Source organism: Anas platyrhynchos, chromosome 1 (genome assembly GCF_047663525.1).
Source record: "Anas platyrhynchos isolate ZD024472 breed Pekin duck chromosome 1, IASCAAS_PekinDuck_T2T, whole genome shotgun sequence".
In the NCBI taxonomy this organism is placed as follows: domain Eukaryota; kingdom Metazoa; phylum Chordata; class Aves; order Anseriformes; family Anatidae; genus Anas; species Anas platyrhynchos.
Window position 1 is genome coordinate 87,434,882 of NC_092587.1, and position 16,829 is coordinate 87,451,710.

General features: G+C 41.3%; 1 protein-coding gene across 38 annotated transcripts in view; it reads left to right on the plus strand.

Moving 5' to 3' along the window:
* ZBTB20 (zinc finger and BTB domain containing 20) overlaps positions 1–16,829 on the plus strand; it is a 522,330-nt gene that overhangs the window by 428,421 nt on the left and 77,080 nt on the right. Inside the window, exon 9 of one of the 38 annotated variants that reach the window (XR_011812419.1) lies at positions 10,848–14,651. The exons of the other annotated variants lie outside the window; for them this stretch is intronic. The gene's annotated coding sequence lies outside the window, so the exon portion shown is untranslated. Of the gene's footprint in view, positions 1–10,847; positions 14,652–16,829 lie in introns of those variants that run through there. 38 annotated transcript variants of the gene reach the window in all.

The window sequence follows — 16,829 nt, forward strand, 5'->3', positions numbered from 1 at the left end:
GCCCTTTGTGTGCTTAGTTGTGCCCTGCCCTGCCATTCAGCTGCACTGGCAGATGGAGACCCCACTGGTCACCCCCCATCCACTCGGTTCTCAATTGCCCCAGTTGTCCACACTCGCCGCGTGTTTTCTGTTGCTAATGGAACATTTTTATTCATGGGGTTGGTGCAGTTTGGTGGTTAAGTAGGGCGCTTAGTTGAAGAAATTAAGGTAATCCATTTCAGTAGCTTTTCTCATTCGAAGGAATGCTTGGTGTCAAAGGCTGGGTCCTTATTGCCAGACTAGAAACTGCTGCAGGAGAGCACAGTTGTCCTAAAACATGTAGGGGGTGGTAGACCTGTATTTTTAACTTTCACGGGAGTGGAAGGGCTGACTTCTGTCCTGCTTTTGTCAGACACCGTCAAGCTGTCCTAGCTCCCTCAGCTACTAGGCTTCAGGAACTGTTAATCTGGTCTTTTCCGTTTTGGGGCCGATCTGAACATTTTTGAGTGGGCCAAGTACTTTCTTGGCCTTCTGACTAAGCTTGGGTCGCTCATATGGTAAATCATTAATTTGGAGACTATATTCTGCCTTTGCTGGGAGTTAAGAATGGTGTTCTAATAGCTTCCTTCCATCTGGAACAGTCATAAACCAGATGGATAAAGGATTGGCACCACTTATTTTGACTCTTTACCCAATTCACCCTGTATAAAGGGACCTTGCAATATTTCCCAGACAATTGTTGCGTGTATCCAGAATCACAAGTGAAAAATATCAAGATCAGATGTGTGGGCTGCCATTTGGGGAAAGTTTTGGAGAGGTGAGCAATAAAAATTATCCCTTCCTTTAGCGATATTTTGTTGGAGATCATCATTAGGAGCCATATGCGAGATGGTTTTGTATCTAAGAATTATTTGAAAATTTAATTGTCTAATTTGAATTCCAAAGATTGGAGCACCTTGGGTTAAGCCAGTTCAGTGCAGGATTTATTTCTTGAACAGAATGGGAAGAGGTAGGTTTCCAAGGTTGCTGTTTACAAAGATCTTGGCATCTTGTCTTACTGGATTCATTCTTTTCATCCCCGTTTTCATGAAAATAAATTCATCACAATGCATTTCATTGCATTCCTTTAATACGATTTAATGAAAATGAGAATATTGTGAGAGCCTAAAAGTTTCACCTATAATTATTTACTTGGGTAAATTAAAATTATTAATATTTTCATTACAAAATGGCTGGAAGGAATCAGTTGTTGCAAATAGTATATGTTGTAGGAGAAGATTTCCATTTACAACGTGTCTTTAAAGAACTGGTCTTTGGCCCAGGCCCACACTGAAGTGTTTAGGAATTGTTTCAGAAACAGTTCTGATACTGCTGAATACCAGAACAGATACATTATGGAAGCCTACTTTATTTTTGCTTAAAGAAGTGCAAAAAAAAAAGATAATCCAGGAGAAGACTGTAAAACTCAGGTGGCAAAATAAAAAGATTCACAGAGGCTTCTTAAGCAGCCCAGAGGAGTCATGGAGACATGCATTGCTCAGTGCAGGAAGGAAGGGTAAGCATGCCTACCTGGGCAAAGGTGTAGGAGGCTGTAGAAGCCCAAGAAGTATTTTTCCTAAAGCACAAGTCTAAGCAGAGCCATCAGAAGGGTTGATAAGCCTCAGATAAAAGTTACAGAAAAAAGGACTCAACAGTGACTGGAAAAGAAAACCCATAGAAAGAGGTTCTGCACTTGTGCTCAGGAGTCTGAGGGGGAAAGGGCAGGGCTGCTATTAAAGAAGAGAGGAAACATTACAGGATAGGAAGGATGCAACGTTGTAAAGAATTTGTTTTCATTTGTCATCATTGTATATACTGGAAACTTTTATGACTTTCCAGTGATTAACATCCTTTTTAGACCACATTCGGAGAGGGTGTACAGAAAAGGAAACAACCGTAAGTAGTGGTGTATCATCTAGGATCTTGCTGCATATGAATCCTAGGGCACTCAGAGGACTGAGAAGAAGGTAATGGTGCTCCTAGCAAAAAATAAATAAGTAAATAAAATTATCTGTTCTTGAAATTAGCTAGAGATACAAAGAGTTTCAAGGGTTGCTCTAATATTTTGAAAGACCAGGAGGTGATCTTATAAATGGATTTAGTAAAACGTGCTTCAGTAGTTTCTAAATTGTTTACTACTGTAGTTAAAAACATCTATGATTTTCGTAGGCTTCTTAGTCTTCACTGGCTGTTTCCACTTTCTTGGAAGAATCTGTCAGTGCCTGATTGCTTAAATTCCTGCAGACTCCTGTTGTGAAGAGGAGAGCCCTCTGTTCTCGGCTGTCACCTCCATGGAAAGGCACCTTTCGAGGCACAGAATGCCAGGATATTCTGCTGCTCGCTTGCTACCAGCGAGGCTCTGTTCTACGAAGCACAAGCTGACAGCTGGTACCATGTATTGCATCCAGCATCCATTTCCTGGGATATCCACGGGGATAGGAGAGATGGGGGAAATGTTATCACTACAGAAGTTAATAATTGAGTCCAGTCTGTCTTTGTGGTTTCATGATAAGGAGTATACTAGAAGAGCCAGTTCCTTTTAACAGTTTCTGCCTGAAATGTGCTGGAATGTGAAGTGCTTAGATGAAATCCTTCCTGCCAGCACCTCTCTTTCTTCGTCTTCTGCCATTCCCAAATCACAAATTTGTCTCAAGAAAGATGGTAAATTGAGGCACTGGGTCAAGAAATGTGTCCCTTTGAGTAATTCATTAGAAAATACTCAAAATACAGCTGTGCCTCTTGTTATAAAGTCAAGGTAGACTGAGCTACAAAAAAAAAAAAATCTAAGAAAACAAAAGCACCACAGTAATAAGCAGAAGCATGCTGGCATTCAGCGTTGGTTCACCTAACCTTCAAAATGTGGAAATACTCTGTTTAATCGGTTATTTACAAACTCCAGAAGAGAATGCAGCCTGTTAACGGCAGTAGTCCAGTTTCCCCGTTGCTGTGTTTGTCGCACCAGGACACAATCTGGAGAGTAAAATATACGCTTGCACCTAGTATTTGCTACTAACTCCTTAACTCGGTGTGGGATGAACGCCAAAAACTCTTCTCCAACAAGGGACTAGCAGGAAATTAGCAGCTTTTATCTCTTAAAACACCAGCACTGGTAGGAACTGGATACCAAATACCAAAGTTGTCAACTTTCTGAAGGCACTTAGGCTGCTCTTCATTATTCGTCCTAATCATTCACGGTATTAAAGTTACTCTGGTGACCATCTTGCCTTTTGCTATGTTGGTCCAGTACATCTCAGTCATCTGTTGCAAGCTGGAAAAACTGGAAAAAAAAGGCCTGATCCTGCTCAGAGGGCCAGTGTCCGTGGTGGTAGTGAGTACCAAAATGAGAAAGGCCTGTGAGGATTAGGCTTCCAGAGCTCATGCCAGCGATAGGTTGGGATCTGATTCAGATCGTCAGGCAGTAGTGGCAGCTAGAACTTCTTGATTTTGAAATCTGACATCTTCTGACCTGCCTGCGTTAGAGACACTTCTGTGGCCTTGTAGGAAAGCTTTCAAGGCCAGTAAATTGCTCCAGCACCAGTCCCAGATTATGATCCAAAAAAAAAAAAATCAAGACAATTCTCTCTGTCTCAATGCAACAAAACAGTGCATAAATACAGTCTTGCAGAATGACATCTGCTGTTCAGAGGAACAAAAGGCTGAAATGGGAAGGTCATCGTTTTGGCTTTTCTTGCTCATGCTTGCCTGAATTCTAACCTTAGCATTATTAACGTAAAGCAAAGCTGCTTTGCTTGTCAGTTCTCTGTGAGCATTGGTGTTATCTTTAACAAATTGTTAACGCCTTGCGAAAGTGTTTTCATAGCTCACCATAATGATCAGTATGTTGGAAGTAGGGATCTCAAAATATGGATTACTGATGTGATCATTTGCCCCAGTTGCAACCTTTTGCGATAATCTCTAATGCAACAGGCATTAAAAAATACAGCATGTGATAACAGGGGCTGCTTAGTTATTCCCTAGCAGAGCTAAGAAGAACTCTGTATTTTCACTTTGCAAACCTTGGCAAAAATATAATGCTGTATATGCCAAATTTTCAAAAATGATGGAATTTTGCTTTCATGCCCAGGAATAAAACAGCCCAAGGTACCAACCAATAGAAAAATTGATTGGGGGAGGGGGAGGGGAATACCCCGAGAGCCTTGGATGCTATTTTTTTGACAGACTTTAGACATTAGCAAATGTTGTCTAACGACTACAGCAGGACAAAGAGTTCTCTAGACTTTTTGCCCTGAGAACTACAAAAATAAGCATCTGACATTAAATAGAGCAATTAAAATACCTTCTCAGACTGTATCCTGATTCAACAAATCTCAGCTGAAAGTAAATGAAATAGCTGAAATGTCAACCCTGACAAAGAAAAAAAAAAAAAAAAAAAAAAAAAAAAAAAAGGAGAGATATTAGAATGAAAAAATGTATAATTTAGGTTAATAACTGCTTTCCAAGGTATTAAAATTGAGAGGACAAGTTAGTTTATTCCTGGATCATTCATGTGTTAGCTTACTTAATAGACCAATGCAGAAGTTTTCCAAATTTCTCTCCATTTTACAAAACACCAGTTCATTGCTGCAAACTGGAGTGAAGCTGTTTACAGCTCTGTGCTAAGTAGAAAGTTCAAATCAATTATTGTCCATTAGAGTTAGGTATAACTGATGAAATATCCCCAGAGGAGTATTGTAAATGTATCAAGATGTCCTCCCCCATTACAGAAATGGGGAGGCATGGTGAATTACTTACCTTCTCTCTTACACTTAATGTCTCTGAAACGCTGCCAGGCAGAAAAGGCTTATCTTGTCTCACTGGGTTAAGAGAGGTCTACACTGTAGTCTGGGATATAGGGGAGGGGAAAAAAAGGTAGTAGTAGAGGGCAGAACCATCTTAAGCTTTATTCCCAGACAGAACCAAGAGCAAAAAAATTGAGAAAAGCTGCTTAATAACCAACAGTAGACTCCAAATACATGCAGAAAATATCTGATCCAAAAATCAGTACTAGGGAGTTTTCTATAATATAACTGAAATCTTTGTGCAGTGAGCTATATAATAAATGCACTCATTAACATGTACATTGCAACAGCATTGGGCCAGAACATACAAACACTAGAAAGCAAGAAATCCGTGCATAAGGATGTTTCCTAATGCCAAAGCACAGTGAGCATGGTATTGAAAGTAACTGGTATTCATGCTTTGTTTCCATCAGGAAAAGAACCTTCAGCCTGCTTCTCACTTGCTAGCCATCTGGCTCCAGGACTGTTCTTGAAGTTGTAGAGAAATGTGCATAGACAAGATTCTTGCACCAAGGGAGCCTCATTTTGTAAAAGTCCTTTCCTGGAGATGTAATGAAGCTTGTGGCTGCCAAACATGCTTTTCTTTTTATGACACCTGACCATGATGGTCTCAGTCTACTGTGGTATCTCTGCTGGCATACAAGATCTCTTAATGATGGGTTTGAGTGATCTAAATTGCATGTGACTGTGCCACCAAGCGCATGGACAGTAGAGCTGAGGGAAAAACACACTGTCTTGAGACCAACCACTCAGAGATTGAACAGAGCAGTAGAACATCCTGGCAGAGAACGGAGGAAAGGAGGTATGGGTCTAGGAAACAGCCATGCTCTTAAATGGTCTGTGAGAGTGAATCTCGTAGGCAATGAGTTCAGATTTATAAAAGACGCAATAGGTGTTCAGTGCTCTCTGTGCATCTCACCTTAACACCACCAGAAAATGCTGCCAAAACAAAAAATAGCTGATGCTGCCCATAGAGAAACTCAGACTCAAGCTTGCAAAATGTTTGGAATGCGTGGAATGTTAAGCAATTCAGCGAAGCAAAGGAAGAAGGTAGGGTCAAAAGTTAAAAGTCCTGTGGGGGTGGTTCCTGGCTTTTGGGACTTTAAGCACTACAGCCTCTGCCAATACCAGCTACAATAAGAAACGACAAAGCTGCAAGCTCTGATTTAATGACATAGGACGAAAGGAGAAAAGGGTCTTGAGGGTCTTTAATCCTGAAGTGGAAAGCCATAACTATTGCAATTGTTAAATCATCACCGAGTTGGAATTCCAAAGTCTGATTTTCAGATTTCTTCATATTAAAAGTGACTCTTAGGCAAGTAACTTAACTTCTACAAGCCTTAGGTTCTCACTTTGTATAATGGAATGCTAGCACTTAGTGATCTACAAGGATTTTATGAGACAAAACATATTAAAGGTTTTGAGATGAGCTTATGCTACAGCTACATGATCCCACATAAGTATCCAGGAAAGAAAGAAATGTTGGGAATGCAGACCTTTGGAGTGAGACCTAATATGAAAGCAGTAGAGTATAGAACTGGTTGTACAAAATGCTTTTCCCTCGTAACAGGATGATGATAAGATGAATGGTGAGGTCCAGCTCTCCTCCCAGTCTTAAGTATAATTTTCAAAGCATTGTGCAAAGGAGTTAGTTTTGTGACTCATATCAGAATACATTAATCACGTCTTTGGGTGTTGGAATCTGATGGATACTGAGCTACGCACAGGTTTCTACTGATGTCAGTGGTATATGATCTCAGCAGCTCTCATAATCAGAAGAAATCATTGTTGACAGCTTTTGGAGTTTATCTTATCCTTTTTTTCTCCTTTATTTTCCCTCCAAGTTACAGTGATTAAGACAAGCAACTGTCGAGAATGCCAGTCAACAGGTTAGTGGGTGCAAAAATTAGTCTCATCATCGTGTGTAGCTAAGAAGAAAGAAGTTCCTGCTTTTTGCTGGCCTCATTTCGCTCTTGTCAGCGGAAGCCCAGGGCTGCCTGCTCTGTCCGTGGTACTAGGGGAAGAGCTGGCGCCGCTCACCCCTCCAGCCCCGGCCCCACACAGCATTCCCCTCCTGCGCCGCTCTTGGGTGTTTTGGCCAGGTCTGCTAGGGTGAAAACGGAGCTGCCTTGGGGGAAAGCAGCTCTCTGCCAGCCATATTCTTGGTGTGGTGAGAGACTATAATGCAAATGAGCTCAAAGGCTTCTTTTTTAGAAGACCAAGGAATAAACGTTTAAAGTCGCTGCAATCCAAATTAGACTCTTCTGCTGCCGCCACCATCACGTACTAATGCAGAAATCTGTTCTCTGGGAAAGGAAAGCTGTGTGTGGCTCTCAACCAATAACCAGATTTGTTACCTCCACTTCTTTCCCACTCCTTCTGGATGGAGAAAGCTCAAGGGCCTGAAGTGGGATTGCCAGGAAACAACAAAATACAACCACAGGCTAAAATGATTAATAATAGGAAGGTTTCTCTTCTTAGTGGTGTAATGTGACTGGGCAATATTTGACACCTGACATAATAACATTTTTAAAGGCACAAGTTTGGAAGAGTCACTTTCCTGGACAGTAGAGAAGTCTATGATAAGTTAGTAACGTAAAACTTTCCATATGATTTTATCACATTTTATATCACTGTCTAATTCATAATATGAAAGTTGTGGTAAAGTAAAACCACTTACAAAAATGTTACAGTTCCCCATTTCAATTGTTTGTACTCTTCTTCTGTCTCTAAAATGTCTTTAATCTCTGGCCTGGCAAAACATCACAAAATGGTGTCTGTGCATATTTGTTCAGATTCTGCTTTATTCTGCCATAATTCTCTCCTAATGAATATTTCAGAAATGTGCAGGTGAAGACTTTTATGATTATGAATGCTAATGCATCATTTGGAATCTATCCTCCTGTTTGAAAAGTTTGTCATCCAGTTAAAAACAGGAAGCATATGTCTTAGATGACCAGACACACAGCATAAATATGATGGTAAAAAAAATGAATCCTTCATATATCACCAAAGGGATATAAACCAATTATCCTAGCTGCTCAGCACACACAAATGAATAACAATATAATTAAAAAATAAATAAAACCTGGGTAACATAAATAAAAAGGGGTTACATTTTTCCATTCTGACTCATCTGTTCAATCAACTCTACTGGTCCTTCATGACCAACCTTAGAGATAGGGAATAACTGTAAACATATTTTAGAATAATTTGAAAATTACATCTAGGGCTTTTCTGTATATAGTGTTGCTATATATAGTGTTGCTGATCTCTCAGGACTGCACGAGCTTCTAACCCTGTTGCGTGTATCCTCTTTGAAAATGAAAGGATTGTCTTGTAGACAGAGAAACTCTTACTGTCATAGCAAAATTCACACCTTGTATTTGTTATTGTTTCAGGGATGAGAATTTCTTTTCGAGGGCTTTGGACCACTTTAATTTACAGTCAGATACACGGTGAAATTAAAAAAAAAAAAAAAATCTATGCAATTGTTAAAATCTTAAAAGGAAAAGAGAAGAAAAATGAATTTGGGAGCAGGAAAAAAGGCTGTTTTCTTTGTAAGCATTAAGGAGCTTGAGATACTAGAAATTGCACTGTGGAGGAGAGGCTTGCGAGCAAAGGCAGAAGAGTCAGTGTCTGCTTCAGCTTGTCTTATGAAGAATGCTATAGTAGAAATGGTATTCCTGATGTGGTACATAGTGTTATTAACATGGGTTTGGGAGATTTGTAATCTCCATTTCCAAATGGTGTTGCTCATTGCAAATAAAAGAGGATGGAGGGAAAAGTTTTTTGTATTCTTTAATGATACATAGATTACAGAAAAATATTTTAGGTAAGCTTTAGGCATATTGGGTCTCTTTTCTTAAGTACAGGGGTAATTCATCTTATCCCTTCATCTTCAGCCAGATACTTCAGATACCACAAAAGAGACAGCACAAAGCTCGGGAAGAAAGCATTTAATGAGAGTAAAATGCTTACAAGCTGTGTATGTGAGTGTATGCATGTAAGTATAAATATATACTCAAGTCAGTAATTATATATACATGAAAAAATAAGATTAATTAGTCGTTTATGCATATGCATGCATGAATATGTATTATTGGAGGGTTTTGTGCATGTGTGTGTGCAGACATATATGTAGATATTTATATAAAAAACATGTGAAATCTATTCATATAATCACTAGTTTTGATCTTACAACAGGGTCAAAAATAAGCATGACACATCTGATTATGAAACCTGCTGTCTTTTCCACAGCAGAGACATTCCATTTCTTCTAAGGTGAGATAGAAATTGCACACGAATATAAAGACAACATTTTGAATAAAGACTGGACTTTAGGCTTAGGCTGCAGGTTTAAGGAGGAATGCTATATCTGTAACAGCAAAAAAAAAAAGAACTTGTTTCATCATATGGGAAGAAGCGGTTGTTTGGAGTTAATCTAATTCTTGGGGGGAAAGGTTAGCCAGCAGGAGATGCTAATGTAGGACGCTTAAAATTACTCCTGTGAAAAATTAATTTAGAGTGCACATGTATGATTTATTACATGCATATCCCTTCCACATATGTGACATACGGTGGTTTCTGAAACAGATATTATTAAGAGACGAAATTGGCTGACTGAGAAAGGTTGTGGCTTTATAGATTTCATTCTAGCAGTTTTGAGCTTTGAAAGCAGTCTCTCTGAGGACACTACCCTCTGCAAACAACTTATTTCTGGGGAAAACAGTGAGAGTGGATACTACCAGCCTTACATATGCAAGGATACTTGTCCTCCGTTCTTTGGGCCTCACATCATCTTGGGGCAGGGGGGTCTCACTGTGTTCATGACACAACAAATGTTCTTGTCGATCTATTTCATCAAAGCCTGCTCCGAGCCACTCTGATCCCTGTTGCCCTTGGTGATCATCTTCACTGGAAGGCGGTGTTGAGGGAGCTGTAGCTTTCTGGGCTTTGTGATGAGGGTGAAAAGCCCCTTTCTGAGAGTTGAGAGAGGGGACTTCGTGTATCCCTGGGTCAACTCTGTACCATTATAAATAGGCTGCTGTAAACAAGAGGACAAATTACCCTGACTTGTTCCAGACAGACATACAGTACGTGCAGCTTAGCAGGCAGCATTCTGAGTCACTGTATGCAAAATAAGCTTCCCAGGAGACTTTGCGATAAAAAAGAAGAAAGCAATTTGTTGTTATTTCAGTAATCGTGACCAATGAGCTGCATAAACGAAGGCTACCCACAGAGCCACCCATAACCCGGGAGATTGACTGCCCGTGGCTTCTGCTTTCTCTCAGATCATTAAACACGCCGGGATTCCCAAGAGCTTCTGGGCCACCTTGACTTAGTCAACCCTTGTGTTTGGTTAGACTAGAAAAATGGCCTGTTAAAAGAACGATCTGTCCTATGCGATCATAGGAAAACTTCAACACTTCTGAGTCAGATTCTGAGTCCAGCCTGGCTGCTGCTGTGCGTTCCTGTCTGGCTCACCTGGCTGCCAAAGCACAACTCGCTGCTGAAATAGCCAAAGCCCCTCTCAGCCTCTCACTGTAACGGGGGAGGGAGTAGCAGAGGCATTATTAACTGAGGAAATGTCATTGGAAGTGGTACGTGGTGCCTTGCATCTGAGCACCGAGTAGTCAGAAGAGTCCGAACAGACAGACCAGCACCATGAAAGGTCTTCAATCATGCTGTGTGGATAAAGGCACAAGCTCTTTCCACGAATCCAGGATGCAGCCATCCAGGAGAGAGACACCCATGGAGGGGACTTGGTACATGAAATTGCAGGAATCGTTTGAGAAAGTGTTTGTGCTGATAAATGTAATGAATTTCCTTTTCTCTCCTTTCTCTTTGTCATCTTCCCCATCTATACAAAGCCACAGTTTATCTTTCTGTCCTCGGGAACAAGGAAGCTGCCAGGCACAAATTGAAGAGCCCGCACTAGCACAGAATGGAGTGCAACATTCTCCATCATCAGTACAGATCTGACCAGCCTGTATTTAAGTTTGTTTTTTTTTTTTTCTCTCTGTGCAGGCACAAATGCAATTAGGAAACCTGTGATTTCTCCTGAGCCTTGCCAGTCTGACAGCTTGGGAGAAGGAAGTGAGGAGAATGCAGGGAGTCACTGGGCTAACAATGATCGGCAGTCACACTCAAAACGTCTCTCCAATCAAGGAGGGCGTAGCGGGCACCGAGGTCTCCCTTCACTCTACAAACTGCAGCATCTCGGCACTTGCAGGCACCGTGCTTGTTGTCAATCAATCAGTGACAGCCAGCACTGCCTCCACAAGCACTTAATTCCCCCTCCTGCCTTTTCTGGAGTGGTATGAACTGAAGAGGATAGGAAATCAGAGTTAACGAAAGGTGAGGGCGGGAGACAGAGAGTTTATCATAATAAATGCAAGGTAAAGGTAAACACACAAATTACAGCCCAGATACTGTGGTGGCATATGACATTGACAGTGCCAGGAGTGGCGAGTAGGAACAGCAGAAGAAAAAAAAAAGTGTGCATTAGAGAGTATTACAAAATATGTATCTGAAAGCTGCAAACAAGTGGAAGGATAAGGGAAAGACTGGAAATAAATAGAGACAAAAAAAGGAAAAGCAGATGAAGGAATAGGCAGAAAGAGTGGCAAATGGATACAATGGAAAGGGAGGACGCAGTTTACAGTGCATCCTTTCCTGAGAATATCTGCCCAGAAGAGGTGGATAGGATCCTTGAAACCTTTGGAAGAGATTAAACTCACAATTTACCTTGAAATAAAGAGAGTTTGAGTGTAACGCACTCAGCTGGTCTTAAAAATTCTTCTCTGTATTCATAGCAGCATACAGTAGCATCGCAGGAGCTGCATGACTTAAAGCCCTACAAATCAAAGTTAGCATGGACCCCAAACACTTCATTAAACACTAATGCATATGCTATGCAATGTCAGTGTGCACTGAGAGGCTGGATATTTTTTCTCAAACGCAGGTATGTGTTGCCTACATGCTATAAATAACTTCACGTAGGTAAAGTAGCTTGAAATTGTCCATTCTTAGATTTTGGTTCAGTGCTGATTACTTTTCAGCCTTCTTTGTGGAAACTATTCTGAACACACAAGCAGCGAAGCAAAGACCTCCAAAATCTAGTTACAAGTATTTCAGGTTGGGTGTCTGCAATTAATGGACGTTTATTATTTTACTTTCTCCTTGTTTCTCTGTAAACCATATAACTCTGCTGCCTGTTCCTAAAGGGATGTTCTGAAGACCAAGGAATGAATGCAAGCCACAGATTGCATCTAGGTTTTAAAGTGGAAAACTGTTTGGCCACAAGGCAGTCCACAACAAAGGCAGGGAACTTTTACTATCTTGAATTTCACCCCAGTTTTGCTTCCAAAGTTGCACCTGGGCCATTCATGGAGACATAAAACAGAAGTACAAATGCGTTCCCTGAAGAAGAGGTGATAAAAAGTCTTCTGGGGGAGCCAGAGGCTGGATGTGACTGAACGGTCCCATAACTTCCACAGGTGACATTCTTAAAAGAGAAGTGGCAGATGAAGCCAGCTGAGCTCCCACTTTGCAAAAAGATGCATTAGAGCTGAAAACCAAAGTCTGATTGCACACTTCTCTAGAGCCCCCATCCTGTCCACAGGAATGGGAAAATCTGTAAAGCGACAGCAGGGTTTTGCTCGGTATTTTGTGTATAGAAAGTAACAGAACCATGTAACAACACTGATTTTCTCCAGCTTTGCCTCTTTCATAGTTAATGAATCCCTTGCGAAACAGATCATTGGGAGCTTTAGGTAGTGAGGTATTCCCCTCTCGTTTTACATGGATATAAATAATGGCATATGGTAGCAAGCAGCGAAGGATGGGGCTTTTAATGTCCTAAAGGCTGCAGCGGGGCCTCAGGCTGAAGCCTCGCACACCAAGTTTCAAAGGGCAGCAAATGTACTGACAATTACACCCCTCTGAAATAGAAGGTTGATTGTGTACAGCCAGGGCAGATGCTCACTTAGCTGTAACTGAGCTGCTAAAACAAAAGCTGCATTTACCTGCTGCTGCCCAGCAGCTTTGAAATCTAACAGGCCTGTTAGCAGCAATGCGAGGGGAGCCACGTGTGTGCTTTAGGTTTAATGGTATACCTCATGATGGGCCCTGAAATACTGCTCTGGGAGGTGAAAAGGAGGTGAAAATACACTCTGCTCAGTCAAAAAAAAAAAAAAAAGGCATCTCTGGACCATGAAAAGCACTTTGGATGGGAAAAGGTGCATCAGAAGAGCGTCAAAAGGAGAATTACAACAAGGGTCAATAGAGAACCATGGACAAAATCTGCCAGATTTAACAGAACATTAATTCAACATGCTAGGCTTCAAAACCAAGCTTTTCTTTAGCTGATTTTTGCAGGAATATTAGCGAAGAATGTAAATCAGAGTCCAGCTGATGAGTCGGGGCATCTGTGACATGATTTATTTTTGTAAATGTAAATAGTAAAAGGACTGTTCAGCAAAAACTAACCTGTTATGTTCCGCTTTAAAATAGCCCCTTTTTAGAACCAGTTGCTTTTCTAATATATAGCACATGGGTTTCCATTAGCATCATCAGGATGACTTCATGCATATCCTGGGGCAAGTTTTGGCCCCAAATGTTCTATAATTAAGTTCTAGTGGCTCGCACTGCAAGCTTGTGTTTTGGCTAACTTACTTAGGGCTGTTAGCATTTAAATGGCCACAACTGGGGCCTTAATGTTAATGCCCCATTAATCCCTCCGCGCTGGGAGTCAGGTTTTCCTGCTTTAACATCTGTTGCACCAGCAGTAGGTGCACCTACGCTGGCAGCATACAGAAAGTCAGTAGCACAGGGGAGGCTGTGCAGATCCCTGCTAAAAAGGGGATGTTTGAGCAGGACCATGGTTCGTGTCGGGTGCCACCACGCTCGTTGCTCCTGCCTGAAGAAGCATCTTTGTGTATCATAGCCAGTCAGACCTGGCAATAGCTCTGGGGTTTCTTGAAATGTCCTAGCCTCCTATTTAGATCCGCCAGCATCTCTTATTTTAGCAGGAGCTGAATCAGCCATAAATTAGAGATTAGGTATTCTGGTACCTCATACTTTATGTACCAGGAAAAAATCCTAATTCACCCTTCACTTGTTAAAATACCCGTATCTGGAAATTAAGACTTGCTTGCATTTGTCTAGCTTTCGTTTCTCTGGTCTTCAAAACTCCGAAGACTTGTCAGGGATGTAGATGCTTTCTGAATATAGAAGCGTGGTGTTGTTTACATTAGTGTTTGGTGAGGAATTGTAACAAGATCTTTCTCATTATGGATCTTACTATGATTATCTCTGTGGGGGATGGTTTAAAAACTTCAGCTCATGTACAAAGCAACTTCTTGCTTGTGTAGTATATTTTCTGCCATGGCATTTAATGTGTTAGCGCTCCCTGGATGGCAGCAACTTCCAAGTTGTTCTCAGGCATAATCTAAGAGATGTTTTTGGATCTTTGAGGGACTTTAGGGGGGTTGGTCTCTTTCTCAACAGACAAATTAGCTTGATCAGCTCACACATCGAATCTCTCACACTCCTTGTCTCAACGGTTATCACATTCATTTCTCTCCCTTCCTCAGAGAAAGTCAAAAATTGTTATGTTTGGGGGGAAAGCCCTATCTGTTTCCCAGACTTTGGGGAAAAAGGGAAGTGGGAGAGTGAGCTGAGTGTGAGGCTCTGTAAACCGAGGGAAGGAGATCCCAAGTCATATCTGTGAGTTGAGAGACCTTTTTTAATGTTGATATAAGGCACAATCAGGCTGTTCTTTGGATGTGATTTCAAAGATCAGTTTACATACACCCATCAAACTTTTAGGCAGGCTCATTTTATAAATCTTAGCAAATTTTAAAAATCCCTTTATGCTTAAAGAGAATTGTCATAAGTATTGTCAAAGTGATAAAAATCACACCATTTTAAGCAGTTTGAGTTGCTAGTGACTGCAGTGCTCTGCTTGGTGTTTAGAAGAGCTCTCAGCTGTCAGTCACGTCAGCACTACCCATAGGGTTAGGAGCGCTGGTTTTGGGCAGGCTGATGGTCATTAAAGCATCCCATCTCCATGGGCTTACAGCATTAACTTTAAAATTAGCTTGCACTTGAGGGAGTGAGCAGCATTGTGTTTCCTCCTCATATTTAAGTGTTACCCTAGCCAGAATGGCTGTCAGAAGCATTTTGTCTGTCAGCTGCTTGGAAAGTCCGCGGTGACATACATGGGGTTTTAAGATATGGGGCCTGTAGAAGCTGAGGTAAGCAACGAAACATTGCATGTATCTTCTAAGTGCGGAGGTCAAGTTATCAATGTGTATGAGCTGGAAAATGAACACACAGCCTCAAGCCACCTTTGTCACAGGACTCCGCAGCACCAGGCAGACACATGGAAACCTTGTCTTCCATTACGCTCAGCAGGGATTCCTTTCTGTTCTTTCAGAAGGAGCTATATTTGGCTCTGCAGACAGACAGGTACATACAGTTAGTTAGAGGGGAACTGCAGAAAGTGAATAGGCTGCCCAGGCTGGGGCTTGACGATACGTGGGCTGCAGGGACCAAACCAGTTGAACAGACATCCCGCTCTGGCTACTCAGACTTGCCAACACTTTGCAGCTCACAAGTCCCCCACTTGTGCCAGCACAGGGGGTTGTGGAGTTGGGCTATGAATGGAGACAACCAATCTTTATTAAATCGTGGGTTTTGGAAGGAATTGCAATGGTCTGAAGACAAATGAGAATACCTTATCTGATACTGATTCTGAAATCTCCATTTTGTTGGACCTTCAGTTTCCAGTGCATGATTTGCACAGTAAGCAGTATTGCATTTAGGTTTAGGATTTTGTGCAGGAAGCACCACTGAGTAAGGTAGAACAAAGGGAGTCTTCTGCGTATCGTATTTGAGCCAGTGAGGAGGGCTAGTTGAAAAATAATTCATAAACAGAGATGAACTTTGTGTAATGTCACCTGAAGTGTTGTGAGATTTTTTTCCTTCACATCATAAAAGGATCCCATAGTCAGTAGAGGTGTATTCCTAGGCCTTAGGCTAAGCTGACTGTGCCAGGAGGTGGTGCACTGTCAGGGCTACCTGGCGTCTGCAATAGAAACTCCTGTGTAAGGCCACAGGGGGGTTAAATCAGTGTCTTTGGTTCAAAGAAACTTTATGTTTTAGCCTTGGTTCTAAAATATATAAAAAGAATAACAGGTGACACTCAAATAGATAGGCCACTAACCTAATTTTCATCTTTAATAACACCACTGCTATAAAGACAGAGTTCATCCTTGCTGAAAATTGTCAGTAAAATCAAGTTTATTTGTCTGTCTCTACCTCCCCCTTGCTTTTCATCCAGAAGTTCTTTTCTTTCTCATTTAAAAAGGTAAGGAATATTTCCAGAGCAGGCTGAAATCAGTCAGGATCTGTTTTGCTTCATGTATTAACTTTTATGTCTCTGGTTTAGCTGGTGGTTTTCCCAACTGCACTCCTTGCTGCTGGGGGGTTATGGATGGGAAGTGACAGTAGCGTTTCATCTCATCATTTCTAGACGCTTGCCCTCCTTCCACTGCCACCCCCTGCATGGATCTGTGATGGATTTTGTCTGCATGCAGCTTTTTGCTGTGTTTTAATACTTAAGTAATGGGAGTATTGTTTTGTTTTTTTTTTTTCTTTTATAAGCTTATATCCACTGTTCAGTAGTATGGAAGAGTGCTAGGCTCAATCTTTTTGTCATTGACTTTTTAGGATGCTTTACAAAGAGAGCCTAGGTCAGGTTTCTGGATTTGTGGTGCGGCCACTTATATTTCCTCGATACTGGCTGACCAACTCACAGCTCAGGAGGTCACATATTCTTTTAAGCTGTTTCCCCCACGTTATTGTAAGATCTGTTGTTTGATCCATACATGCTCCCTCTTCATGCAATGGATTATCCACTCCTCTGGCTGTTCCTTATTGTACCATCTGATGCTAAAAGAGCCACCTCCTCAACCCTTGAGATTTTGCTCCTTGCTGGTCTAA